General features: G+C 43.2%; 11 non-coding genes across 11 annotated transcripts; 3 read left to right on the forward strand and 8 right to left on the reverse strand.

Moving 5' to 3' along the window:
- Positions 1-3,083: 3,083 nt before the first annotated feature.
- On the reverse strand, positions 3,084-3,165 carry Trnas-gcu (transfer RNA serine (anticodon GCU)). Its single transcript has one exon. It is a non-coding gene; the product is annotated as a tRNA-Ser (tRNA).
- Positions 3,166-5,370: 2,205 nt separating this feature from the next.
- On the reverse strand, positions 5,371-5,442 carry Trnaq-uug (transfer RNA glutamine (anticodon UUG)). Its single transcript has one exon. It is a non-coding gene; the product is annotated as a tRNA-Gln (tRNA).
- A 488-nt stretch (positions 5,443-5,930) lies between these two features.
- Positions 5,931-6,002, reverse strand: Trnaq-uug (transfer RNA glutamine (anticodon UUG)). Its single transcript has one exon. It is a non-coding gene; the product is annotated as a tRNA-Gln (tRNA).
- An 887-nt stretch (positions 6,003-6,889) lies between these two features.
- Trnas-uga (transfer RNA serine (anticodon UGA)) lies at positions 6,890-6,971 on the reverse strand. The gene has a single exon. It is a non-coding gene; the product is annotated as a tRNA-Ser (tRNA).
- Positions 6,972-7,337: 366 nt separating this feature from the next.
- On the reverse strand, positions 7,338-7,409 carry Trnam-cau (transfer RNA methionine (anticodon CAU)). Its single transcript has one exon. It is a non-coding gene; the product is annotated as a tRNA-Met (tRNA).
- A 409-nt stretch (positions 7,410-7,818) lies between these two features.
- Positions 7,819-7,889, reverse strand: Trnag-gcc (transfer RNA glycine (anticodon GCC)). Its single transcript has one exon. It is a non-coding gene; the product is annotated as a tRNA-Gly (tRNA).
- A 10,343-nt stretch (positions 7,890-18,232) lies between these two features.
- On the reverse strand, positions 18,233-18,304 carry Trnaw-cca (transfer RNA tryptophan (anticodon CCA)). The gene has a single exon. It is a non-coding gene; the product is annotated as a tRNA-Trp (tRNA).
- Positions 18,305-20,804: 2,500 nt separating this feature from the next.
- Positions 20,805-20,877, forward strand: Trnar-ucg (transfer RNA arginine (anticodon UCG)). The gene has a single exon. It is a non-coding gene; the product is annotated as a tRNA-Arg (tRNA).
- Positions 20,878-23,488: 2,611 nt separating this feature from the next.
- On the forward strand, positions 23,489-23,570 carry Trnas-aga (transfer RNA serine (anticodon AGA)). The gene has a single exon. It is a non-coding gene; the product is annotated as a tRNA-Ser (tRNA).
- A 371-nt stretch (positions 23,571-23,941) lies between these two features.
- Trnar-acg (transfer RNA arginine (anticodon ACG)) lies at positions 23,942-24,014 on the forward strand. The gene has a single exon. It is a non-coding gene; the product is annotated as a tRNA-Arg (tRNA).
- Positions 24,015-25,832: 1,818 nt separating this feature from the next.
- On the reverse strand, positions 25,833-25,904 carry Trnaw-cca (transfer RNA tryptophan (anticodon CCA)). Its single transcript has one exon. It is a non-coding gene; the product is annotated as a tRNA-Trp (tRNA).
- Between the last annotated feature and the right edge of the window lie 776 nt (positions 25,905-26,680).

Consider the following 26,680-nt stretch of genomic DNA (forward strand, 5'->3'; position numbering starts at 1 on the left):
AATAGTTACGGTTCTAGGCAGTGCTGCAGTACACATTCCTACAGCCAGTTAGTATTTGCACATTGCAATGACCTGCACATTTTAGAGATTGACCTAACTGGATCCATTACGGGGAGAAGAAACAATAGACGCACATACAGAAAAGCTGGGGTGGGGTTGGTCATGCACTCTGATGAAGATACACCAACAGCAGGATCCAGGAAGTTTGGTGGGTTTGTTGTCTAGAGCTGAACAAGGAATCAGTTTTATCTTATTTTGTTAAGAATTCTCTATAGAGAGCAGTCTTACGCTGTAAACATCCAGGAGAAGGGAGGTGTGGTTGATAGTTTCTGCAATGTGATGGTTTTAGCTCAAGGGAAATCCTTTCTTAAGGCCAGTATGTGGACCAGGAGAAGGCTTTTCCATTCCTGGGAGCCTCACTCAGAGAATGCTTTGCCATTCCCATGGATCTGAAGCATCAGAGTCTTTGACATGGCCTTACACTTGTCAATGATACACATTCACTCAGGACTTCATCTCATCCATACCACTTGCCCTGTGTCCTTTATAAACGAATCCCAGAAACTGGCCCCTGAGAGCACTTCCTACATGTGTCCTGGTGTCATTCTTGATAGTTTTTTTTTTTTTTGGGGGGGGGGCGTGTTTGGTTTGGTTTGGTTTGGGTTTGGGTTTGGGTTTTTGAGACAGGATTTCTCTGTGTAGCCCTGACTGTCCTGGAACTCACTCTGTAGACCAGGCTGGCCTCAGACTCACAGAGATCCACCTGCCTCTGCCTCCTGAGTGCTGGGATTAAAGGTGTGCTCCACCACCACCCAGCTGATAGTACATTTTTAATCTGTAACTTGCTTTTGAATAAAATCTCCTTTAGTCTAAAGAGTGAAACCTAAATAAAATAAAGTGAAATAAGCAATGTAATTTCTAGATTCAAAAGGACATATAATGTCAAGGCTGACTGGGGACTCAAGGTGATCCTCCTGCCTTAGCATCCCCAATGCTGGGATTATGAGTGTTAGCTACCAAGTCAGGCTCTAAACTTCCGATGAAAACTAACAATGGTCTTCTGGAAAAATATCTCTAATTTATATTCCCTTCAAGAGTAAAATTCGCTTTTGGGCAGGTAAATGCAAACCTATTATACTCATTTTTATTTTTAGAAATGATTTAGGAGCTGAGCATTTGTCTCAGTGGTAAAGCACTTACCCATCATTGAATGAGGCTTTGAGCTTTATACTCAACAATACCAAAAGAAAACAATAGAGAAACAAATTATTCGGACATGACTTATTGTGTATATTGTATGCTATGTGCTGATACCAGCAGTGTCCACTAGTAACAGAAGACACACTTCTGGTGTGATAGATCTTCAGTGCCTGAACTAAGCCTAGCACCGAGGGTCAGATATTCAGTCCTCTATTGAAAGGTGAATGGGTGCTGCTGTTGCTGAGGCTATATTTGGGTCTCACTTTAAGAATCCAAACGAAAACACAGAGAGCTGTAGCAAGCAATGGCCATTGAAAATGAAAGCAGGCGCAGTCAGTCACAAAGGCACGAATGGGCCGTCACAAAGCGGTGGGGGTGGCCAAGAGGGCCTGAGCTCTTAGGGTTTTACCTACCTTGTCCACTCTATTCTCTAAGGCACCCCTTCTTGAATAGGTTAAAATGCCTTCCACAGGTTTACTCAGATTTGGGTTGTTCTCTCTCCCTCTCTCCTTCTCCCTCTCTCCTTCTCTCCCTCTCTCTCCCTCTCTCCCTCTCTCTCTCCTTCCCCCCTCCCTCTCTCCTTCCCCCTCTCTCTCCCTCTCTCCTCTCTCCTCTCTCCTTCTTTATGTAGCCTGGAATCCATATTTAGCCAAGAATGCTCTTGAACTTCTAACCCACCTTCTTCCACCCACTGGGATTACAGACAGGCACTACTGTGCCTGGCTTTTCTCTTTGATTTTTTTTAATCATGATGGAAGGCTCAGAAAGGCAAAACAGTGCCCACATCTACCACCCTACTTTCTAACATACAACACATTTAGGTACAATTCACACGTGCGCACGCGCAATATCTATAAGCATTTATTTTATAAATATCTGTTGCATGTTTGATATGTGTAAAGTTTAAAAGAGAAAGAGAAAAAAGTCAACTTCCGTTGTGCCTCCTTTTCCCTGTAAGGTGAAGGTAGAGGCCAGGGTGTGACTACTCAGGTGTCCCTGACATCGAACATCTCTGGGGCAATGTACAGCACCCACTTTGTGAAGAATCCAGACTGCCTCCAGTCAGAACAGTCACCGCCTATGCATTCATTTACAAAATCAATCTGGACAAAGTTTATAAGCTGTCTTCAAGCCACATATACTGTACATAAGACTATATATATATTCGCTGCCTTGGAACTCGTTGGAAAGACTTCAGCCCTGCAGCTGATGGGTCTGAAACAACTCTACCTCAATGTCCTTATCTGTAAAAGAGACAAAGGACAAAGAGAAGAAATTTTTCAGAGACCATCTTTATTAGTGGCCCCATCAATTTTGTGTTTCTGCTATGGGTGGGCAATCTTTTGCTGCGAAAGCAGGTAAGTGGTGTTTTTTCTGGGACACTGCTAAAATTAAGATGTAAGTGTAAGCAGATGGAAGGGAGGAGACAGACTGCGATGCCTGAGACGGTCTTTCTGTCGGAGGAAAGTCAAGGTGAAGGCTACCACTGATCAGAATCTCACAAGTTGGTGGTTTTTTGTTTGTTTTTTTGTTTTTTTTTTTTGTTTTTTGTTTTTTGTTTTGTTTTGTTTTGTTTTGTTTTGCCAAAGGAGAGCAAAAACTACCAGTATAAGGAACGTCATGCCCAGAAACAGGAAGGGAAACCGCTTCTAAAAGGCAAAGTCAGTCAGGAAACAGTGGAAGGGCAGGGCAGGGAAGGAGTGGATATGGGTGAGGCAACTTGGTAAAAACATGCCTGAAGTCTCAAAAATGCAAATTTGAGCAAAGAGAAGCATACGTGAAGACAATGGAAGAAGAGAGCGCGTGGACCACGCGGTTCAGGATGTCTTCTTCACCACGGCGGTGCTAAAACCTCAAACCCACGCAACAGCGGGAGAGCTGAACGACGAGGATGGGATTCGAACCCACGCGTGCAGAGCACAATGGATTAGCAGTCCATCGCCTTAACCACTCGGCCACCTCGTCATCCCTGTTGGGGTGTTTTGATAGATAGGATGTTGTGTTTCCTCTGACTTGGTTTTTTTGGGGGGAAGAGAGTTGGCGTTTTCTTTGGGTTTGGGGTTTTTTGGGGGTATCCATTAGTTTTATTTGGCTTCTTAGTTAGACTGTTTCTTGCAATCCCTGTCACGTCATCGCATATGTCATTGACGAAACCAAAGCTTTCGCTGTCTGTAAATGGCTCTCTTAGTTTGATTAAAAAAATAAAATAAAATAAAATAAAAGCAAAAATAAACTGCTGGGAAGAAGTGGATCTAAGTGAAACCACAGCAGGAGAAATGAATAAGGAAGACTATTTATGATGACTCTCGTTTTAAAACTCAAACTGGATTTTTTCATTTCTATGTGGTCATGTATATCAATGCTATCATCATTTGGATTATGATGCATCCCTCCTTGCTCCCAAGTAGGCATCTAATATGAATAAATGCCTATCATATGACATAATACTTGACTCCGAGGAGCCCAGGTAGGATATGAGTGAAGAACTGGGGTACTCAGCTAAGTCATGATTGGTTCTTAGCGTCAGACGTCAGACTATAGACTTTGAGACACAGAATTGCAAGGCTATCTGAGGGGACTTTGTTTTGTTCATTTTATAGAGGAAAATGTGACAAAGCTGGTCATTTGGTATTGCCTTTGATACATTTCTTATTGTTATTTATTTCTACACTACACCAAACCAAGCGAAGATCATCAGGGGCACATTTGCAGTCAGATGAATTGGATTTGTTGCTCTGTGGGTAGGAAGAACACGTATCACGAGAAACCTTGGAAGACTCAGCAACATGCTGGAGTAAAGGGCTTTGTAGCATTTGTGTGTGGAATTCGTGATTGGAGGAAGGTGCAAGCAAGGTGCCTCATTCTACATTGATACTACCAGGTAAAGTGTTCAGATATCTAATCACTACAATTTTGTAACTGATACACTAAGAAATTGTTTCATCTTTTAAAATGATGTTTGTGTAACCAATGCATTTGCTGTAGAAGGTAAGAGTGGAAAGGAAAGGATGTAAAATGTGATGATCTCTCTTTACTAGTTGTCAGGAGATATTCAGTGACTGTTTGATCATCCATGCTTAGTCGGGATATGGAGAGTTTTGCTATTGTTTGGTCAAGTTTCTACCTCATTTCAGCGAAGCAGAAACATCAGTGTGGAGACGCTGTGAAGTCACAGAGGTTCAAAAGACAAACCTTAGGGCCCAACTGTGAGTGTCAGGCTAGCTCCTGAGATCCAGGACCAGTAAACAGTCACACCTGTCTCTGAATACCAGAGAATATGTGTCTCTTTTTTCATCTATACCTGAACTCATTATTCTATTTTTTTTAAGTGTGTGTTTTAACATGACCTAGTGCAGAATAAATAGAGATGGGACTAGTGCTTCCTTTACCCAGAAGAAAGAGCAAGGAACTAGGATTTGTTCCTGAGTAGAGGAATTGTACATCTGAGGGTGTATCTTCCTATGCATACCAGGTATACTCCTGATTTGGGCGAAAATTAAAAGCAAGGACACCAAAACAGACAGAGCCACTGAGGCTTAAAGTCCAGGTGCTAGAGACATTATATCCTGAATCCCTTGAGTTGGATAATTACTGAAAGACTGCCATACACCTTTAATAGACAGTTAATCTTCTAAATGATGCCAGCCCATGAGTATCGGTGCCTGGATGGTGTCCCAAACAAGAGAAGCCCTAAGATGCACGCAACTGTACCACTGTGAAGTCCAAACCTTTCCAAGACAGAGGCCGTGCTAAATGCCAGTTTTACTTTAAATAGCCTCGAAGAAAAGGAGAAACTGAAATTTAAAAAATGGAAGTACTTGCATCTAGCTGTGTACATCCTGAAGGTGAACTAATGGATGATTCAGGAGACTGGGGATGTGGAGCAGAGGAAGGAGAACTATGATATGGACAGGACACATTTCAGAGTCTAGCATAACAGCCACTATACCATATAATTCGTGAGAAGCTTGTTGCTACCATTTCTTTTTGCATTCGAAAATATATTTTGAAAAGGTTCCAAAGAAAAGATATCAGGGAGAATATATAACACACTAGAACAATTAGCTCACTAACAACACATACACTTTGCATAGGCCAGAAATGAGTGTAAGGAAGGGTGATTCACCCACTGGAAGATTCACACACTGGTGGAAGAAACTCAAAACACAAAGGTCCCACCGAGATTTGAACTCGGATCGCTGGATTCAAAGTCCAGAGTGCTAACCATTACACCATGGGGCCACACGTAGAGCGCTGGTTCCTTAATAAACTACCTAAAGTATGAGTTAAATACATTTGCGTTTCAATTAAGAGGTAAGTTGTATTCTTCATTCATAACAAGTTTACCTCAGACAGAAAATGCACTGAATGACTCACATGCTCTGTTCTGTAAGAACCAATTTCACGTACAAAATCTACAGAAGTTCAAACAATAATTGAGTCACTCATTTACATAGGAATTCAGCCCGCTCCAAGATAAACAAGACCTAATCTTCGCATTTGCACAGAAGTTTGCCAGATTAGGTTAACTCTACTTTCCAACAAAAAAGGAGACAATGGAGACACATGGACCCTTGGTTTAGAAGGAAAGAATCTTATTTTGCAGTCTGGGCAAAAGATGAGCTGAGAAAAATGTTCAAGATACTTTAACTTCTGGAGGGGGCGCGGTTCTGAATTCGCTATGAATGTCGGCAGTAAATTTGTGACGGAGGAGCGCCAAAAGTCACGTGAGGTCCCACCGAGATTTGAACTCGGATCGCTGGATTCAAAGTCCAGAGTGCTAACCATTACACCATGGGGCCCACAATAAGCGAAGCCCTTGGCAAATCTTAGACCGAGAGTGTGGAGACTGATTTCCTGCTCCTTGGTCTGAATTACAGCGTGATTCTGCACCGCTGGAGAAAAATTTGGGTACAGCGGCTCCTTGCAAAATGAGAATTGTGTGTTTACCTGACCTGACATTTGCTAGACTAAAATTGACAGGAAAAAGTGCCAACACTTATAAATCTCTTGGCAAAAACAGGCGGATGGAAAATGCAAAAGAAAAGGAGCTAAATATGAGAAGAATTTACTTGTAATTTGAGAGATAACATGAATTGCTTTACCTATTTAAATATTTTTACTTCTTTGTCTTTATCCGCATTTCGCAATGGATCGATTGCTTATGTAATACTAATAATATATTTTATTATGTTTATTTTTCTCTACGACAGCAATATCTGTATGCGCTAGGAAGCCTGAGCGTTTTAAATAGCAACAGTTTTTTGTTTTGTTTTGTTTTGTTTTGTTCTAATAAAATTTAGCCAAAAACAGTTTTGAAAATTGCCTGGTATTTTAGCTCAGAACTTTGTCCTCTGAAACAATCTAGAGGCAGGCCAAACTGGAAATATGTTTGAAATACTGATTTCAAAACAATAAATACACTCTGGAGTGGAATCGCATTGTGCTGCATGTGCCCAAGGTCTTGGACGATCAAAGGGAAGTGGGTGAGTACAGGCGAGGTTTCGGAGTTCTGACGTCAAATTGGTTTCGGTATCAAACCAGTAGTAGCTGGCGTCTTGTTAAATTCAAAAGAAGAAAATGGAATTGGAATAAAATGCTGTCCACAACCAAAGAAAGCTGGATCAGTTTCAGTGCTGATACACTTGGTAGGGACAGATTTTTATTACCTGCAAAGAAAAGGCTACTACGTAGTCGGCAGGATTCGAACCTGCGCGGGGATACCCCAATGGATTTCAAGTCCATCGCCTTAACCACTCGGCCACGACTACGAGAGTGAACACAGGCTTAGGATATATTCCCATGAGAAGTAATTCTCTTGTATTCTTTTGAAACAACGTTTCTACCATGTAGTAACAGCTAGACGATTTCTCATCATGCTAAAATAGACTGAGATTGAAGACTGGCAGACAGGAATTGTAACCTTCTGATGTGGGGCGTCCTCAGGACAAAGTGACAACGAATCTAGGAAGCTGAATGGCATACTCTACCAGAACCTGAATACAGGAAGTAGTTATTTACAACACCTACCTTTGTGATTCTTTGACCTCAAGTTCGGTACTCAAAAATCTATTCTAAGAGTCTGTGACACATATTGTTATGGCTTCTCCCTGAACCCTGGCATCTTTTCAAAAGTCTAGCAGAGGATGGTTTCGATCCATCGACCTCTGGGTTATGGGCCCAGCACGCTTCCGCTGCGCCACTCTGCTCACGCCAAAACTACTCTGCCTGCTAGTCTTTATTCATCCAAAAAGCGTTTGGTCCGTTACTATTTTCGAGGTAGTTTTCTTTTTCTAACCATTTGGTGACTGTCGAGCAGGATAGGAAACGTTACGTTCCTTAATATCGCTCAACGACAAAAATTCACCGGTTTAGGATTCTTCCCGCTGAAAATCAGTCAGCTGAAGCTGGAGCTCAGGAGCTCGTTAACAATTGTTTCCTGTTAGAAAACCAAAGGCACACTAAATGTCAAAATTTTAAATAGCAAGCTTTCAAAAGCTTTGAGCTCGATAGACTCCTCAAGTTCAGGACCCACAATGCTTTTTTTTTTTTTTTTTTTTTTTTTTTTTTTTTTGTACGTGACTTCATAATAGAAGAGGAATTTTCAAAAATCAGCAGTGCATTGGCCGGGAATCGAACCCGGGCCTCCCGCGTGGCAGGCGAGAATTCTACCACTGAACCACCAATGCTACCTTGCGACCCACTTTAATTCTTTCTCCTTATGTGTTTATTGTTGTACCGTTTCCTCCCTTTTGGTCAGATTAATTTTTAAAAGATTATTTAAAAATAGAGATTATCTCAATTCAAAAATGTTAGAGATTTTTTATTACATGAAGGAAACACTCTGAAAGCCTGTATAAAATGAAATGAAAGTCGGCAGTCTGGTCCATCTGGTCTTCAGAACAGAGTTGCAGAGCCTTTCAAGGGTGGAAGGGTATTTTTGGTAGCCGTAATTGGCTGCTTTGGGAGGGAGAAACGGCAAAAAGAAAAAGCAAGAAGGCGAAACAGCAAACTAAAGGTTCTTACTGGTTTTCTGAAAAGGAAGAGCTGGAGCTGTAACCAAGTTTCTCTAAGTCCTACAAGTAGGGTACGAGCTGGAGAGTAAAAGAAACCTCTCAAATTTTGATCAAATTACCTTAACTTGTTCTTAATTACTTCTCTCTAACAATTGGAATAAAGAGCTGGCTTCAAAGGGAGTTTAAATGGTGCCCATTAAAAACAGTTTAAAATAAAACATTTTAAAAGAAAAAAATAAAACATTTAAAAACAGTTTAAAATAAAACATTTTTAAAGAAAAAGTAAAAACATTTAATTACACCTGCGATCCCAGCACCGAGGAGGCAGAGGCAGACAAACCTCTGTGAATTCCATCCCATACTCCGCCCCCCAGACCCCTGAGCCCTCGACTCTATCCCACCGGGGTTAACATAGCAATTCAGACTGGCCAGAGCTACATAATGAGAACCTGTCTAGGAAAAAAAAAAAGAAGAGGAGTTGGGGGAGGGAGGGACGGAGGGACGGAGGGACGGAGGGACGGAGGGACGGAGGGAGGGTCAGTTAGTTTATGTGAGTCAGTTATTGAGCGGGGACTCATCTGGAGGGAGGATCTCTCATACGACGAAGGATGTTGAGTAGCTGTGGTCATCGGAAGGAATCCATGGACTGAAAATTTTCTCTTCAAAATCATTCATTTGACTCTTGGATAGAAGCCTGTTACTGGACATGTTGGACAAAATATTTTATAACCACCCCAAAGGCTGCGTGCAAAGCAGTCATTCAACGTCTTCACCGAGACTCTGATGGGTATTTCAGGGGAGACCTGGAATAAACAAACGCTTATTTGCAACAGCCTGGTTCCCAAGCACATATCTGGAGAATGGAATGCTAAGTTGATGGAAGTGTGGGAAATAAACTCATGCTAATGAGGAGAGTAAACCACTGGGATAGTTTCTGTTTGTTTTCCCCTACCGAGATATTTTCAACCCTCACATTCAATACCAACTCCCACAAAAACGTAGAAAAAAAATTACTTTAAAAAATTAAATGTATGGGGAAACCAGTAGCTAGGTAATCTTATAGCTGTCTTACAATGAAGTTAAAATACGCGTAACTGGATGTGTTGGGGCAATCCCGCAATGGAATCACCTGGAGGTGAAGGCAGCAGATCTTCGCTGTCAAGAAGCCCCCAGTTCAAACCCGGCCTACACGGTATATACAGACCCCCGCATCAAGCCCCTGTGATGGGAAATGACTGCCACGCTGGCAGGATCCCTGATAACTGAAAAGGCGGGCTTCTAGGAATGTCTGCAAGGGAGCCTCTGGATTAGGAAGACCTGCCCTAACTGAGGGCGGAACCATTCCTTGGGCTGGGGTTCTGGACTGAATAAGAAGGAGAAAGCACGCTAAAGCAGAATTCATCCGTTTCTGCTCCCTTATCAGCTGCTTCCCTGCCACTGTGTCTTCTTCACCGTGATGGAATGTATTGCTGAAATCTCTGAACTAGAGTAAATCCTCCCTCCGTGAAGCCGCTTTGTTTCTGGTGTTCTGTCACAGCAATAAAAAAAAAGCACACCTTGACGCTAAAAGACACTCCTTTGCCTATTGGAAATCAAAGCCTTTCTTTTTGGTCTGAATTTTGTTTGTTAGTTTGGGGTTGTTGTTGTTTGGTTAATTTGGTTTTTTTGAGTCTTTGGATTGATACACTATAGAAATACATTAGGTAGACCTTACCATTTCCTTCCCAAATATTGGAGATATTAACAATGGTTAGCATATCACTGTCGGACGTGCTCACTAGAAATCACACTCGAGTCAGAACGGGCAATAAGACACAAATGCTGAACAACAAAAAAAAAAAAAGTCTAAACAAAGCAGAAGCACACACAACAAATTTTAAACTGGTGAGTCACACGTGAGGTAAAATTAAAATGACATTTACAGAAGCGGTCACCTTCCTACGTCTCAAGCCTGGGACAATGGCTGAGATGCCTACTTAGCATAGCAAAGCTGACCCTGACCTGGCTGCTCAGGGTCATGTCCACGCTGGACTCTCCCTTTTATCTACAATAAAGTTTCTCCTCCACCACACCTAGGAGCAGTCACGTCCTTTTCTTTTCTTTCTTTCTTTTTTCTTTTTTTTTTTTTTTTTGGTTTGTTTTGTTTGTTTTGTTTTGTTTGTTTTCATTCACAAACATGAGCTCCTTTTCTAGGGTTTAGACCTCAACTACATCAGCAGAGCAAAGTCAGTGACATTGTTACAGGAAGTAACTAGTCTCTAGGGACAGATTGTGTGTGTGTGTGTGTGTGTGTGTGTGTGTGTGTGTGTGTGTGTGTGTGTGTGTGTTAAAAATCAAAATCAGTTTTATGGTGTTAAGAAATCAAAATGTCACCGGGGAGTGGTGGCACACTCCTTTAATCCCAGAAGAAGGCAGATCTTTGAGTTTCAGGACAGTCTGGTCTACAGAGTGTTCCGGGACAGACAGAGCTTCACAGAGAAAACCTGTCTCAAAAAAAATAATTAATTAAAGCCATTTCTTAGTTTGCAGGGGAGTATATAAAACTAGAATGCTGGCTATGGTAGTCAATGCCTGGAACATAGGTTCAAGTTCATCCTTCACTATACAGCAAGCTCAGGTCAGCTTGGGCTTCATGATACCATGTCTCAGCTTGGCTACCCCACCTCCAAATCTGGAATCTTCACAGCCATGGGTCATGTCACCTTGACCCTCTGGCCATGAGGCTCTCCAAAGTGAGGTAGTGATGAGAATCAGTTCGAGCAGCACACACCCACAAGAATTTCCTCACTGACCACAGTTCTGTCAGGCTTCCTGGGTTCTCTTGGTATGAAGGCCCCAACTTTGCCCTGCCCAGCCCAGTTTTAGTAAGAATCCTTCCAAGCCATGCCAGTGAGTGAGGACCCTCCCATCCCCCTGTCTCTGTACTTTTCCGTCTTTGCCCTGCCCTCACCCAGCCACTTGTCTGTAAACTCTCAGCAGCTCTTCCTGTGTGGAGTTGAGGTCAGCTGTGCACAGCAGTTCCTTTCTCTATACACTCACTCGGATAGAATCTGTCCTGCCCGGTTTTTAAAGGGTAACTGTTTATTCGTGCTAAGGGCACACAAACTTTCAGAAGTGTCAGGTGCTCTGGAACTGGAGTTACAGGCTGTTGTGAACTGACTGATAAGGGTGTTGGAAAACTGAACTCCAGTCCTCTGAAGCTGGTTCTGAGCAACAGTCACCCTTAACTGCTGAGCCATCTCTCTGGACCCCTCCCTGTCCTGCCATTTTAACAAGTGTTCAGAATTACACCTTAACAACATCAGAGGGAAAGAACACAGATGGTGGAGGGAAACTTCGTCCAAGTTACAGTAAAGCCTAATGAGTTGCCCACGTTCTTTTGAATGTAATTGTTAATTCTGTAATGTAATTGTTAATTCTGCACTATGCTGCAAAATACAACAGCAACAACTGAATTCTCACTGCTACTTTCTTGAGTCAGAAAGCTGTGTTTTCTGTAGTACCATTCCCTCTATACAAACCTTTATCTAGACTGTAATCGGTGCGCAGTTCTTTCAGCCTTCCTGCCCACCCCCTTGCTCTTGAATCAAATTGCTCCCATTTTTCACACCAAGCCACACACATTCTCTGTACTTGGGCCTGACGCCAGCACCCCGACACTCACATTGCCAGCCAGAGGCAGCCATCACTCTTACAGCGTTGATAGGGACCATAGTTTATTCTAATCACCAGTTAATACTGGCTCTTCTCAACACTGAACAGTGGAAACCCTGGGCGTGATTCATTTTTCTAAGAAACTAGCACAGAATATCTGCTCAGCAGTTTTTTACATAAGTTATATTTTCCACTTTTCAAGAAAAGACTTTATCACACATATCTGAAAAATATAGATGGCAGTTCACATAAAAAAGCAATCCTGGGGTTCTCTGCAATGGCTACTGAACAGTTTGCTGTGTGACAGAAGTTTAGACTGATAGTGTACTGCGCTGACATCTCTTTATTTTTATGGCTCTGAATACTCCTAAGGCTATCTTTGGTATATCACCTGAAAAAGACTCTCAAGTAGACCAAACAATTAGTGACAGTCCCCAGAAGCCCCTTTTCAAGGAGGTCTTAGCCTTATGAAGCACGTGGAAGGTTCCCAACAGCTGATTAGAATCCCTAGGGGTTCCACCCTCTTCTAGTACCTGCCTGAGAAAGACCAGCTGAGGACTCCAGAAGATGGCAGGTAAATGCACTGTGTATTCCAATCATCACCAAACGCTAAGGCCTCTCCCAACTTGGTGGGAAGTGTTATATGATATGAATAAATGTCTACTCACCTCAGAAAGGGAACTGATAATAAACCAAAAGACCCAAATCCAACTGGGGAACGGATGAGTTTTATTAGAGTTACTTACCAAAAAAAAAAAAAGATGAAGATTTACTTACAGGAGCAGAAATGACTGAAACAGCTGTATCACCAAAGCCAGCATGGGTAACGGTTCAGAAAAGTTGGAAGCCTGGAGTATACCACACATCCCGCAGGCTGCTCAGCAGGCTTGAGAGTGTCCCTTCCTGATAGCTCCGTTGGTTTCTGCTGCTTCCAGGCAGCTAGGCTCTTGGGTCTCCCAGCACGTCTTACTGCTTAAATATGCTTAGGGAGGGAGGCAGTAGTGAATCTGGTCAGGTTCAGGGACTCCATGAAACTGTTTCAAGTCCTTTACTTCCTGAGTTTAAGGCGCTTCCCCACAGGATGGGTACACTGCCTCCCGGTAGAACTTTCTGTTGTCTCAGCTCCCTTTAACAGCAGTATGTCTTAATGAGCTTTCCTCCAAAAGGAAGGCTTTAATCTAGGAAGAAACTGCTACACAGTAGAAAGCCAGGAAGTTAACAACTTCTCCCCGGATTGACATTTTTGGAGACAGGGTTTCATTCTAGATTCCAAGCTAGCCTGGAACTCACTGTAACTCAGAACAGCCTCAGACTCGAGGTTATCTCCTGTCTCAGCCTCTTGAGAACTAAGATTTTAGGCCTAAGCCCCCAAGCCCAGCTTGCAATGTATAGTTCTCACTAATGTCCATCTTTACCAATCTGAGTCCAGTCCTAGCGTTTTTCTTTGCTTTTGTTTTTTGTTTGTTTGTTTTTTATTTTGTTTTTTGAAACTTGAATTTTGATTGACAAATAGCATTTTATCTTTGACCTATGAAAAATTGTGAAAGACTTTAAAATAAACCCCCTCCAAATACAAAGATTATTGTGTGTGTTATCTAGTACACATTTCCAGGTATTTCATTTTCTAGAAATCTATTTCTTTTATTGTCTCAAAGTAATTGTAAAACTCTACATTACAGAAAAGGCATCACTTTTGAAATAATCCTTGTCCTAGGAATGTAAATGGATTGTCTCAGGTAAAATGTGATTATTCTTTTGTAGGTGACCAGCCTAGCTCTATCCCAGATTCACTCTACTTCCTTGGTTTTGTCTTGGGTGTGTGTATACATGTTAGTTCTCCTTTTAATTGATTGTGATAGCTTACACATTTACTCATTAAGTGTTGAATGAAATGAAACACAAGTTCATGCTGGTTGGTGGTGGTGCATGTCTTTAATACCAGCACTTGAAAAACAGAGGTAGGTGGATCTCTGTGATTTTGAGGCCAGCCTGGTCTACAGAGTAAGTTCCAGGACAGCCAAGGCTACCCAGAGAAACCCTGTCTTGGAAAAACAAAACAAACAAACAAAAAATGCAAGTTCATTTTATATTTGTAAGAAAGTTATGATTGTGGATGGAGTGGTACAGGCTTTTAATCTCAATACTAGGGGGTGGAGGCAAGTGCATCCCTGTAAGTTCAAAGCTAGCTTGTTCTATATAACAAGTTCCAGACCAGCCAGAGCTACAGAGTGAGACCCTGTCTCAGGCCCCATACAGTGGAAAGAGAGAGCCAATTCTGGTAAGTTGTCCTTTGTGGGAGCCCGTTCTCAGGTTCCTCGTGGCTTTACCCAGCAGGTCCGCATAGAGGATGATTAGACCACGGGCCTAAGTGCAGGTGTCTGAGATGGTCTGCACTTGGCTGTGCTGGGGGAGGAGGTCTTTTGCTCCACCCCTTGGCATCTCTATAAATACCCTAGGGCAGAGACAGTCGGGGCCCGTTGGAATAGGTTCCAGGCCCTCTCGAGGCTATCCTTTATTTTCTATCTGTTTATCTCTGCAATATTCTCCGCAATAAATCCTTCTATCTAATATTTCCTGCTGCTCGCACTCAAGAAAACTCTGGGGAACTGTGGGGGTGGTGGGTAAATGCCCCACAGAATGGCGCCATGAACAGGGACTAAAAAAAAAGAAAAAAAGGGACTAAAGAAAAAAAGGGGGGACTAAAAAAAAAGGGGAGACTAAAGACAAATGAACAGGGACTAAAGATAAAGGAAAATAAGAGTTTTATTACAGAGTTTTTGGCGAAAGTGCTGAGTCAGCCCTGCCAGTGGATAAGGCATGCCGGTGTTATGAAAAATATATATTTTTTATATATATTGAGAGGCAGGGGTTTTATCCTCGAGAGAAAAGGAAAGCGGACTGGAAGGATGTCCGATTCTGCAGCGAAATTCTCTTCTGTCAAAATTTTCTATCTTCTATCCCTTTCTCAATTTCTATCTGAAAAATATAAGGCATAGGGTAGTAAAATAGTGTAGGAAAAACTTAGAAGTGTAAGATTGTGTAGGAAAAAATAAGTAAAGCAACTAGACAGAAAAACTCTTCAATTTTCTAACTTTGGGGCCTCTGAATGCAAACTGGGAAAAAATCTTTCTTTGGGCTTTACGGGTAGTGAAAAAGCTCTTTGAGCTTATGGGAAAGAATAAGTTTCCTATGGAAGCTTTTGACCTGGGGACAGCTGAAATGCTAAGTCCAAGCGGCAGGAGAAAGTGATTTTTCCCTGAGGCAAAAATGGGGGTGTAAAAAGCCAAAAAGTTTAAAGTTGGGAAGTTTTGGGAAAAGTTGGTCTTTCTCCTGGGGGAAAAAAAAATCTTTCTCTTAAACTATAAAGCTTTTCTTGGAAAAATTTGGGGGAAGAAAAACTCTCTAAAAAGCCTTAATCTTCCTCAAAAGCTCTCAAACTTAAAAACTAAAGCCTTTCAGAACTCTCTCAGAAGGACAAAAATTAGAATCACCTGAAGATATTAGTATGGGGACCACCTGTGATTAGCTTTAAGGGAAAACAACAAACCTCTTAAGACAGCAAAACCTCTAAGTTCTGTCTTTCAAGCTTTAAAAATCCTCCCTGCAATGCAATTTCCCTCAGGGTACTCTGACCAGCTTGAAGAGACAGAGCTTAGAAGAGGTTTTTAGGATCTTGTCCCTGCCTCCTGGCTTGGGAGAGTGTGGGTAAAGAGCTACAGAGAGCCCAAAAGGGCAGGAGACCTTACCTGAGAAAAGCAAAAAAAGCCAAGCTTTTCAGTTACAGCCCAGCTGAGGCATCAAGGGTTTTGTTTCTGAGTGAGCGTCTTTGAAAAGATGCTCCTAATTGTCCTAATGCAAAGATCCCCTGAAGCAATGCAAACTGTTAGCATTGTATCCTCGCTTCTGACCAAAAACCCAGAGGCGACTGGCCAGCGTCTCTGAGTTGGAGTGCATTTCGGGGATACTAGGGTTCCTGCAGTTGCAAACTTCCTGGAGCACAGAGCTGAGGCAGGAAGGTGCAGGACCCAGGGGAAGATTGCCAAAGAACAAACAAAACTAAAGCCAGTGGGAATGGCACAGTTGTCTGCTTTCCTACAAGTCCCGGGTTGATAGGTCCACAGCTGCAAAAAGAAATCTGAGAAAAACCTTTCCTATCAGAGTAAGGACCTTTCTGGGAAAACAGTAAAGCTAAACTGTGTCTGAAGCAGTTGTGCTGCTGAGTCAGAACGCTGTCTGGGGAAAGAGCCCAAGCCAGGGCAGAACAGAACTATCCAGGAGTAAAGCTTTCTTTTCTATCAGAGAAAGCATCTTTTTGAGAAAAGCTTTGTTTCAGCTGACTCCCTGAGATGAGGGAGTGTAGCCCGAAGGGGTGATTGCCTCTGGCATAAGCTCTGTCCTTGAGCACCCAGACAAGCAAACACAACCCACTGGGGGACTGGGCCAGGTGAAGGCCTGAGGGAAAAAACACCCGTCCTAATGGGAGTTTAGAGATGGCAAAAACCTCCCTTGTTAGATTTTTCAGTCTGTACGCAAACCACACAGACCCCGAAAACAAACGGACAAAAAAGCCCTACCTTCAGAAGCAAAAAAGCTGTCACTGTAGTGTCAGAAACTGTTTCTGGGGTAGAGGGGATAAATTGAGACCAAACTGGGAACTGTCTAGGAAAAAGACCTCCTCCCCCAGCACAGCCAAGTGCAGACCATCCCAGACACCTGCACTTAGGCCCGTGGTCTAATCATCCTCTATGCGGACCTGCTGGGTAAAGCCACGAGGAACCTGAGAACGGGCTCCCACAGTCCTTGACCTCCACACACATGTGCACACAGTAACTGTAATGCAAAATTATTAAATAAAAAAAGAGTTTTAGCAGATGTGTGAATGGATAAAGCTGCTCCCAGAAGCCACTGGGTGATGAGTGAAAACGCAAACAGGAATAGGCTACTTCTTTATGAGTTGTTGGGCAGGGAGGCCCCCTCAGGCCCTTGAAACAATACTTGTCATTGTGATTGCTGTTGGTTGCCCATCAGAACTGGAAGGTACGCCCCTATCGCTGAAGACACCACACACCCTGGTTACATAGGATCTAATGGCTGTGTGGAAGGGAGTTCAGAAGCCACTGTTCTAAAATGCCTATGCTTCTGTAAGTAACCCCTTAGTCGTGTTCCTATAAGCATCCTCGATGAAAGTGGAACACACAGAGACACAGGCAGACAGGCAGGCAAGCAGGCAGGCAGACAGACAGACAGACAGGCAGGCAGGCATGCACGCGTGTACACACACACACACACACACACACACACACACACACACACACACAAAGTAGAAGGGGTCTGATTGGAAAGAGAGAAGGGGGGAACAGAAGTGGGGGGAGGCAAGAGAAGGTGATAAGGGATGAATATGATGCAAATACATTCTATATATGTAAAAATGTCACAGTGAAACCCATTATGTATAATTGAGGATGTGCTTGTAAAAGCACTTCAGGAAAACCAAGTGAGCTCCGCTGTCAGCCGCACTTGGCGCTCTACCCCTGTCCATCACCACTGGGCGTTTCTTCTCGCTGCTTCCTGAGCTACAGGTCCGTATGCTACCACTGAACTCTACCTCTAATTCCTTTCCCAAATTGTTTAGTATTTCGTGGTATCTATCTTCCCTCTCCTTCCATAGTTCCTTCAACATTACTAAGCACCTTCCGTACACCATATGCTTTGCTAGGCACTGGGGTGACGACATCGTACACACTGACTTTTCCAGTACTTGTCAGTGGAGACCATCCAGGAAGTGAAGGCCCACCGGGGTGAAAAGAAAGGCTGCCTTGGGAGAACTGTTACGTTTCTGTTGAGCACTGAAAAAGGAGCATCGAATTCAAGCTGTGAAGGGCGGAGAATACCTTTTCAGAACACCTTGTCAGAAACAGCAAGCACGAAAGTCCTGTGGCGAGAAAGAGCAAAATGCATTTCAGGACCCGAAAAGCCAGTGGAACGGAAGCCAGGTACTTGTGGCTTCCGGGATAAGATTTACATTTAAAACCAACATAATTAGATGTCAATTGCATGTCTGCAATCCCAACACTCTGGAACCTGGGGAAGGAGGATAAGGGGTTTAAGACCAGCCTCGGCTACATAGTGAGACTATAGAAAAGCATTCTTTACAGACCCTCTCTTGAGAGAGTAGCAAAAGTTGAGATCACTTTTCCCAGTAACAACCCAAGAGGAGAGACACAGCAGAAATCTCACTGAAAACAAATACACTGTGCTTTTGTTTGTTTGTTTGCACAGCCTTCAAGCTAAGGTTAATTAAATACACACAGTAGAGTTTATTCGAAAGGATCTTTGCAGTCACCCACCCTAACCAAAACACTTGACCCCGACGTGATTTGAACACGCAACCTTCTGATCTGGAGTCAGACGCGCTACCGTTGCGCCACGAGGTCACGACTTCACAGTTCTTTCAGGCTAATTTAAGGACCCTGAATGACCTCTTCACCTGGTTAAAATATTTCTTTACTGGTTTTTTGTTTTTTTTTTTTGAAGTTTGATCCATTGTGTCCTCACAGTGCACAGCTTCATTAAGGCCTTGCGTGACAGGGTAAGGAACTCCCTGATTTAACCTTAACCCCCAAATGCGCTTGCTTTTTACATACGGCCTTCTCATTTTTTTCTACTTCTCATATTTTTCTACTTTTCAGAAAAACAGTGGTTGTGTGGAGCTTATATTCGCAGCACACAGGACCAAGACACATCTCTTCCTCCCCTAGACCAGACTTTTAGATTTGCAGTGCGCCAAAGCTTTGCAAAGTGTCACGCGAACTGGCCCCTGGAGGGCCACAAAGTAGTGACCCCGAAGCCTCGCCTCCGGGTCAGAGTCCACCCGCTTCCTGGCACTCATAGTGCCTCCCCGGCTCGCTCAGTTCACATCAGTAACTCCAAGCAAAGCACCCTTACTGAGATAGTCCTCAGTTACTCCAACCTAAGCAGCCTTACTGAGATAGTCCTCAGTTACTCCAAGCAAAGCACCCTTACTGAGATAGTCCTCAGTTACTCCAAGCAAAGCACCCTTACTGAGATAGTCCTCAGTTACTCCAAGCAAAGCACCCTTACTGAGATAGTCCTCAGTTCCGCGGGTCTCAGAAATCCCTCCCAGGATCAGCAGCACGCATCTATTATTGTTGTTGTTCCTAGGGCCGCGGGAAGGGGTTCTGAGTTTTTTGTAAAGGAGCAAAGGATTGTATTCCGAAGCAAAGCGGCCGGCTACTTGAGCTTGAGTGCCCAAGAGCCTATTACTAGGGGTTTTAAGACAAGCTCTTGCCTCGAATTAGGAAGCCATCTTCCTGTCTTAGTCTACCAAATGCTAGGTTTGCATGCCAGAACCCTCTTGCAGCTAAGAATTAAGAAAAAGGAAATTTTCCTGCTGCAGAATCTGAAAATGAATCAAAGGTATGTGTTTTAATCAAATCCCCCAGGTGAACTGCAGGGAAAAGTTTGAGAGTCCCCGTTGTTTTGATAGTGTGGGTGTGGGTGTTCTTTGAGTTCTTTATTTCTTGCCATGGTAACAGCTGATACAGTTTGATCCATTCACTTTTTCTTGCTCCTCAGCCCGTTAATATCTTCAAAGCCAATCCCTGAAGTCAGTTTGAGACTTGGTCTCTCTCCACAAGCTGGAATACGTCTCAGAAAGAGTAACCGGCAAAATCAGGTTATTAAGGGGATAAACTTCCAGTTTGGGGCTGGTCTGGGTATCCCAGGGTATCCTAATCTGCAGTGTGAGACCCTGTGGGGAGGAAGAGGGGGAGGAAGAGAGACGGGTAGGAGTGAAGAGAGGCGGCCACAACCTCTGGCCTTCTAGGATGGATAAAGCCAAAGTATTAGTCATATAGGACTGCCATAATGAACACTGCAGGGTGCAGTGTTTAAACAACAGGAATTTCTTTTTGTTTATTTGTTTGCTTTATTTGTTAACTGTGGTGACATAGATAGGTGATAGATAGATAGATAGATAGATAGATAGGTAGATAGATATACACATTACACACACACATATCAAAACAGGTGTTTTTCTCTCATAGTTTGGGCGACTACAAGGCAAAGATCAAGGATTTCTTCCTAAGGTATCTTTCTCTTGGTCTTCTCAATCTATGTGGTCTTCTTCTGCGGACGGTTTCCTAATACCCTCTTGTAAGGATGACAGTCACATTGGTCTCACCCACAAAAATCATTTTGCCTTATCACCTCTTCCAAGACATTATCTGCCAGTACAGTGACTTTATGAAGAACTAGGGTTTGCACGTGAATCTGAGGGATTTGGAGGACACGGCGGATCACCCGCAGGCCGCCTCAGCCAGCCCAGTGCAGACGGCTTCTCTGTGGAACTGCAGGGTGGGAACAGAAGTGGCGGGCGGCACAAATCCCGTCGCCTCCATCTGTTCAGTCTCAGGTTGGAGATGAGCCTTCTCAGGCCTGACAGGTCGATGTAGCAGCTCCTCCCTCAGCCGTCCAGATTATAACATTTCTGGTCTCCACTGCGGAATCTCTTTTATACTGTCTGAATTTATGTCTTAAGTCTGTTTTGAGTGGGGTCTGTGGAGGGCACAAGGTGAATTCTTGACCTGGAAACGTTCCAAGGTAGCGGTGGCTCCAGGGTTCGTACAGCAGTGAGTGGTTCCTCTCCTTCAACTCCCAACTCAATGGAGCACTGGTGCTCACCATGGCCTGTTATCCTTGCTTCCGACTGAACGATTAAACCACAACAAACTATTATCGATGACTGATGACCAAATTCCTGTCTTCTCAATTGTTTCCGGTTGAAACTCCATGATATTAAATTTAAACGTATTTCACCAATGAATTTGTAATAACAGTATCGCTAACAATCCCAAATCACGAAGAGAACAGATTGTTTTACAATAACAAATGAGGAGCAGCCCCTCCATGTGGGACCACGTGGCCTAATGGATAAGGCGTCTGACTTCGGATCAGAAGATTGAGGGTTCGAATCCCTTCGTGGTTGACTGGCGCTGCTTTTATTGTCAATTTTCGACAATATTAGGCCACCTGACATCTGCCTCCTGACATAAAGTTAGTACTGGTTAACCACAGAGAAGACCAAAAATATTTAACCTGGATCAAATCACCCAGATCAAGGAGATCTAGATTTCTGAAAGTAAGAAGCAAAGCTGCCACAGGGGGAAACGGAGCCAAATCCCGAATGTGAGATTTCCTGAAATACAGTTGAACTTAACTCTTAGAAAAGTCTTTTGTTTTATTTTTTTATTTTTCAAGACAGGGTTTCTCTGTGTATCCCTGGCTGTCCTGGAACTCACTCTGTAGACCAGGCTGGCCTCAAACTCGGAGACCCACCTGCCTCTGCCTCTCGATTAAAGAGAAAAGTCTGTATCAGATCAAAACAACAAAACAACAATCTGGGAGACTTCGCCAAACTAAAAGACACTAAAGTTGCCATTACAGTCAAACACAATGAACCAACTTGGACCAGATCCCGACTAGAAAAACAGCTAGCATTGCCTGTAATCGCAACACTCAGGAGACCGAAGCAGGAGCATCATTACAAACTTGAAGATCGCAGCGTCTAAACAAGCAGTTTCAAGCAAGCCAGGACTACTGAGTGAAGCAGGATCTCAGAGGGGAGAGAGGGAAGCGGGGAGGGAAGAGAGAGTGATGTTTTAGAGAAATTTAAACAAAAGCAGAATACTATTGGAGACTTTTAAAGAATTGCTACTTTGTCTTCATTAGACAAGGGCACAGTGGTTGTATCAATACATGTTCATATGATTCATGTTCAAGGATCAGGGTAAAGAAATATTTGCTGCGTGAGGACAAATTTCTAGTCTCACGAGTGGTCGGGGGAGGAGCAGAAAATCTTTGGTCGGCTAAAGGTCACAGCCCCCAGGGCTTCTTTCCTGTCAGCTCTAGACGGAAACCCAAGCAGGTGTGTGTTCCCTCCAAATCGGAAGAGCCCTGTGGCCCTAATCCACCTTCCACGGTATCTCCAGTGTGACTTCTCATGGCCGCCCCTCCAAAAGCAATGTTTCATCTGGGCAAAGCTTTCCTCCCCTGTTGCCGTGGTCCATGAGGTTTAAGTCTAGAACACAACTTCATTGCCTCCAGTTTGGCTCAGCCTGACACAACATTCAGATCTGAGCTTAAGTAGGATTCGTTCTATGAATACTTACCAAAGCCCCGTGAAAGATTCAGAGCTTAACAAAAAAGTTAAAATGCCTTTCATTAATTGGAACCTGTCTTCGTGTACCTTGGGGTTTGTTCAGAGTCACTCTAGGAAACATACAAGATCTTTGTAGTTGGCATCTAGCGTATGTTTCTCAGCTACTAGAGCACACTACACTATTCATTTCATTTTATCTTTTTAATTACAACTATTTATCTAGTGGGAGGGGGGCATCACCGCGGGGCTTGTGTGGAGGTCAGAGGACAACTTGCAGGAGCTGACACTCTCCCCCCACCACGTGGGTCCTAGGGATCACACTCAGGTCCTCAGGCTTGGTGGTGAGGACCTTTGCCTGCTGAGCCGTCGTCTCCCTGCCCTGCACTTATCATTTTAATCACTTACTCCTGTAATAGTTTATACTAAAAAGTCGTGAAAGTTGGGGCCATATTTGTTTGCATTTTTAGATTCCTTTGAGACGTCACCACTATGTAGCTGAGGCTGACCTCTACGCAGCCAAGGCTAATCCCCAATTCAGTTATCATCTTGCCTTAGTCCCCCAGGTGGCTGCGATTATAGGCATGGTCCACCACACCTGGGAGGAATGAGCTTTTGGAGGTAGAGGGTGTTGCTTTGGAGAATGTGTGTAGACAAGCAAGGAATAGCTAGAACACCTAAATAGTCTGGAGCCTAGGAGAGAGGGCCAGGCGGAGAGCAGCGATTTTCAGCCCAACATGAAAACTTGTGCAGTGGTTTCTCGCCTGTGGATGAAATCCAGAAGCCCCTGTTTTCTCGCCAATGCATGCACAGGCACACAGGCGATGGTATTGAAGCTGCAGAAATGTGAGGTTTGGGGGGTTCTGTCCTGTCATTGGGGATGGTCTTTGTAGTTCTAAACTATTATCTGAAGACTATCAGATACCGCCGCTCTTCCTTCTGTGACAGAAGATCCCTCATGAGGAGGATTTATTTGATCATCAGTAATGTTTCCTAACTTCACTCAGTATACCTGTAAAATATTTCGATGGAATTTAAAAATACTAATTTTAATGGCAGCTAATGGTTATCAAACTTTTGCTCTATTGCAAGTACTGGACTAACTGGTCGTAGATGTGAATCTCTGAAAAAAAAAAAACATGTCTGCCACACCCAAAATATGTGACATTTAAAGTTTCTGGAATGTGTGAGGAAAAATTCCCTACAAGCCAAAACTTGTGACAATATTTAAACTGGAACGTGTTGCTGATTTGTTTTCTGAAGAATCAAACAACATTCCTCTACTTCCCACCTAAACGCATGGAATTAACCTTGATTGAATCTTCTCCTGTTCCACTGATATGCCTTTAATTCAACTAATAAATCCTCAGTAAGGTCAGACCGGTACGCAATATGCGATATACATTAAAATACAGAGTATAGAAGAGGTACTAGAGTGCTTGTAGTCGTGGCCGAGTGGTTAAGGCGATGGACTAGAAATCCATTGGGGTCTCCCCGCGCAGGTTCGAATCCTGCCGACTACGGAAGTGGGCTTTTGTGATTTACATCACAAAACAGTCCCTTCCAGGAGATTTTATAAATGACAGTAAAGTGAGTTTCCCTGCAAAGGATATAAACTTGCTGTGTAGTATATTCCACAAGTTATTTCAAATCTAGAGTTTCTCTGTTACATATATAAACTTCCTACCTGGTGTTTAACAAATAACTTTGAAATGTTTTTCTCAAGACGGAATTGAACAAAAGTAAATTAACCGAAAGGAATCAGTCAAACTTCAATTCGTTTTAGTTTTCCGCCTTCTTTGAAAAGAAATAAAAAATATTTTACAAGTTAATGTCCAGAGCTTCTCAATGATCATTTTACTTCCTTTTTCTATATGGGCAGTAATGTATGGGCGGGCCAGTGGCGCAATGGATAACGCGTCTGACTACGGATCAGAAGATTCCAGGTTCGACTCCTGGCTGGCTCGGTGGGCTCACTCTTTTTGCTTCGTTTTGTGTTTTTGGAGAAACCAACTTTCTCCTTCATTGAATTTCTGCATATTGTTTTTATATTTGAGAAATTTTATTTTACAAAGTACAAATAGGCTAGACTTTAACTTTGGCATTGTACTTTTATACATGTTTTTCCTTAAGGGAACATCACTAAATTATCTCTACCTGCAGCAGATGATTGTGACTCACACCCCAGCACTTCAGATCTTTGATCAAACGTCATCTCCAGAATTAAGTATTCTCTGTTGCACTCAGAGATGTGCTCAGATAAGAAAGAATCAAAATACATTCCTTCACACACTGCACGGGTCCCTGAATAACCAACCGGCATAGCATCTATTTCTTGGAAAGAAAAAGTTTGTAGCAGAGGATGGTTTCAATCCATCGACCTCTGGGTTATGGGCCCAGCACGCTTCCGCTGCGCCACTCTGCTTGTTTGTACTTTCTTCCCTAATTACTATTTGACATTTCTCTACTCAGTTTATATATATATATATATATATATATATATATATATATATATATATATATATATATAATTTTTTTTCTTAATCTTTTGTAAATTGTTACATGATATGTATGTAATCTTTCCCAAATGTCCATGAACCAAGACCACTACAACTATTGCAAATAGAAAAGAGGGTCTGTAGAGATGGTTCACTGGTTAAGAGTACTGGTTGTAAATTCCCAGTACCCACATAGTAACCATCCGAACTTCCAGTTCCAAGGGACTCATTACCTTCTTTTGATTTCCATGGGCACGTGGTACATATACATACATTCAGGTATTCATACACAGAAAATAATAAATCTTTTCAAAAAAGAAAGGAAGGAAGGAAAAGAAGAGAAGGGAAGAAAAAGAAAGAAAGGGAAAGGAAAGAAAAGAGAAAAGAAAAGGAAAGAAAAGAAAAGAAGAGAAAAGAAAAGAAAACAGCAGGCAGGAGCCGGGCATGATGGAGCTTGCCTTTAATCCCAGCACCCAGGAGGTTCAGTTCTAGGAAAGCCTGATCTACAGAGAGAGTTCCAGGACAGCCAGGGCTACACAGAGAAACCCTGTCTCACACACACACACACACACACAAAATGGCTGTGTGTTGTACCTCATTTATAATATCTGCTGATAGACCAAATTCCTGATTTTAAAAGTCATCAATACAAAGTAATTAAAAGTCTTCTGAAGAAACAAATGTGCTGGTGCTCTGTTGGAGGCCCTGGAGCCATGGAAGAGTAAGTACTGGCACATTTCTACACTTTTGGTTTTTTTTTAATACAGAGATTTATTTGAGTGGGGGGAGGGGCACGGACTCTATCGCTCACAAGTTTTAATGGTTCATTCTCAGAATTGGGCGGCCTAACCGCATTCAGGTCTCCTGCCTCTAGAAATGAAATAACTATTTTTTGCGGAGATGGAGAAATTACAGTGACCCTATGACACTGGGGTACGGAAAAGCCTACTCAGGCGAGAAGCCCTTGATCCTAGGTCACACATTCCAACCGGCTTGAAATAGCTAGATCTAAGTGCCTACAAAAGCTAGAGGCTGAGATAGGAGAGGGCCGCAAGCATAGACCTGTATAGCATGGAGAGTAGAGATCTGGGGTTAAAACAGTGGCAGAAAAGACTGCTCGACGTCAGAGTAACGAACTCTTTGTGGGTGCAACCAGAATGCTCTTTTTTTTTTTATTCTTCTTCTTTTTAATGCTTCGTAAGAACGGAAATTCGGCATCCTGAACTGGAAGAAGCAAGGACAGTATTTCTCTACCAATCTTTCACGTAATGGACTTTATAAAACAGTTGACCCCGACGTGATTTGAACACGCAACCTTCTGATCTGGAGTCAGACGCGCTACCGTTGCGCCACGAGGTCTCCCTTGGAAACCGCCTTAATTACTGTCTAATCAAATCTATGTAATTAGTTTCCAGTATTCTTCAGGGACCCAGCGACGATTGGTCTTGACAAGTTCCTTCCTTCCTCTCCTCCCCCTCAAGGGACACTAACCAGAACAGGCTCTGAACTCCACAAAACAGATGTGGATTCGCGCCAGCGGCTGCGGGAAAAGACTTCACGTGGTGTCTGGAGACTCTTAACCATGCAGCACCGTTCCTGCAAGGTAACAGCCTCTCCCTGCACCTCTCTTCCTTGCCCGATGTGGAACCGACGGGTATCAGATCCTGACCGCCTTCCAGATCACATCTCCATACCGGAATCGGAAAAAAACAAACGCGTCTGCCTGAGTCGGGCAGGGAGGGATTCCCGCACCGGCCGAGGCTAGTCAAAGGGCCTGCCTAGGAAAACTACAGAAGCCGAAAAGCCCCTACCTTTCCGCATTTCCCACCCCCGACCTGAAATAAATAGCGGTTCTCCACAGCAATATCAATAAAAGAAAGGAATATTATTAGACACTGTGGAGTTTTGAGTAAGATATGTCCCCCGTAGGCTGGAGTGTTAGAATACTTGGTTCCAAGTTGGTGACATTCGTTGGGGAGGTGGTGCGTCCTTCCTGGAAGATGTCACTGAAGGTGGGCTTTGAGATTTCATAGCCTTGCCCCACGTCCGTTTGCTCTTTCTGCTCCGTGTTTGCCTTTAAACGTGTGATCTCTCAGCGCCCTATTCTGGCTGCCTGCTGTCATGCTGTCCTCATC

The sequence above is a fragment of the Peromyscus californicus genome, unplaced genomic scaffold (assembly GCF_007827085.1).
Source record: "Peromyscus californicus insignis strain IS unplaced genomic scaffold, ASM782708v3 Scaffold_8__1_contigs__length_139910024, whole genome shotgun sequence".
NCBI classification, from domain to species: Eukaryota; Metazoa; Chordata; class Mammalia; order Rodentia; family Cricetidae; genus Peromyscus; species Peromyscus californicus.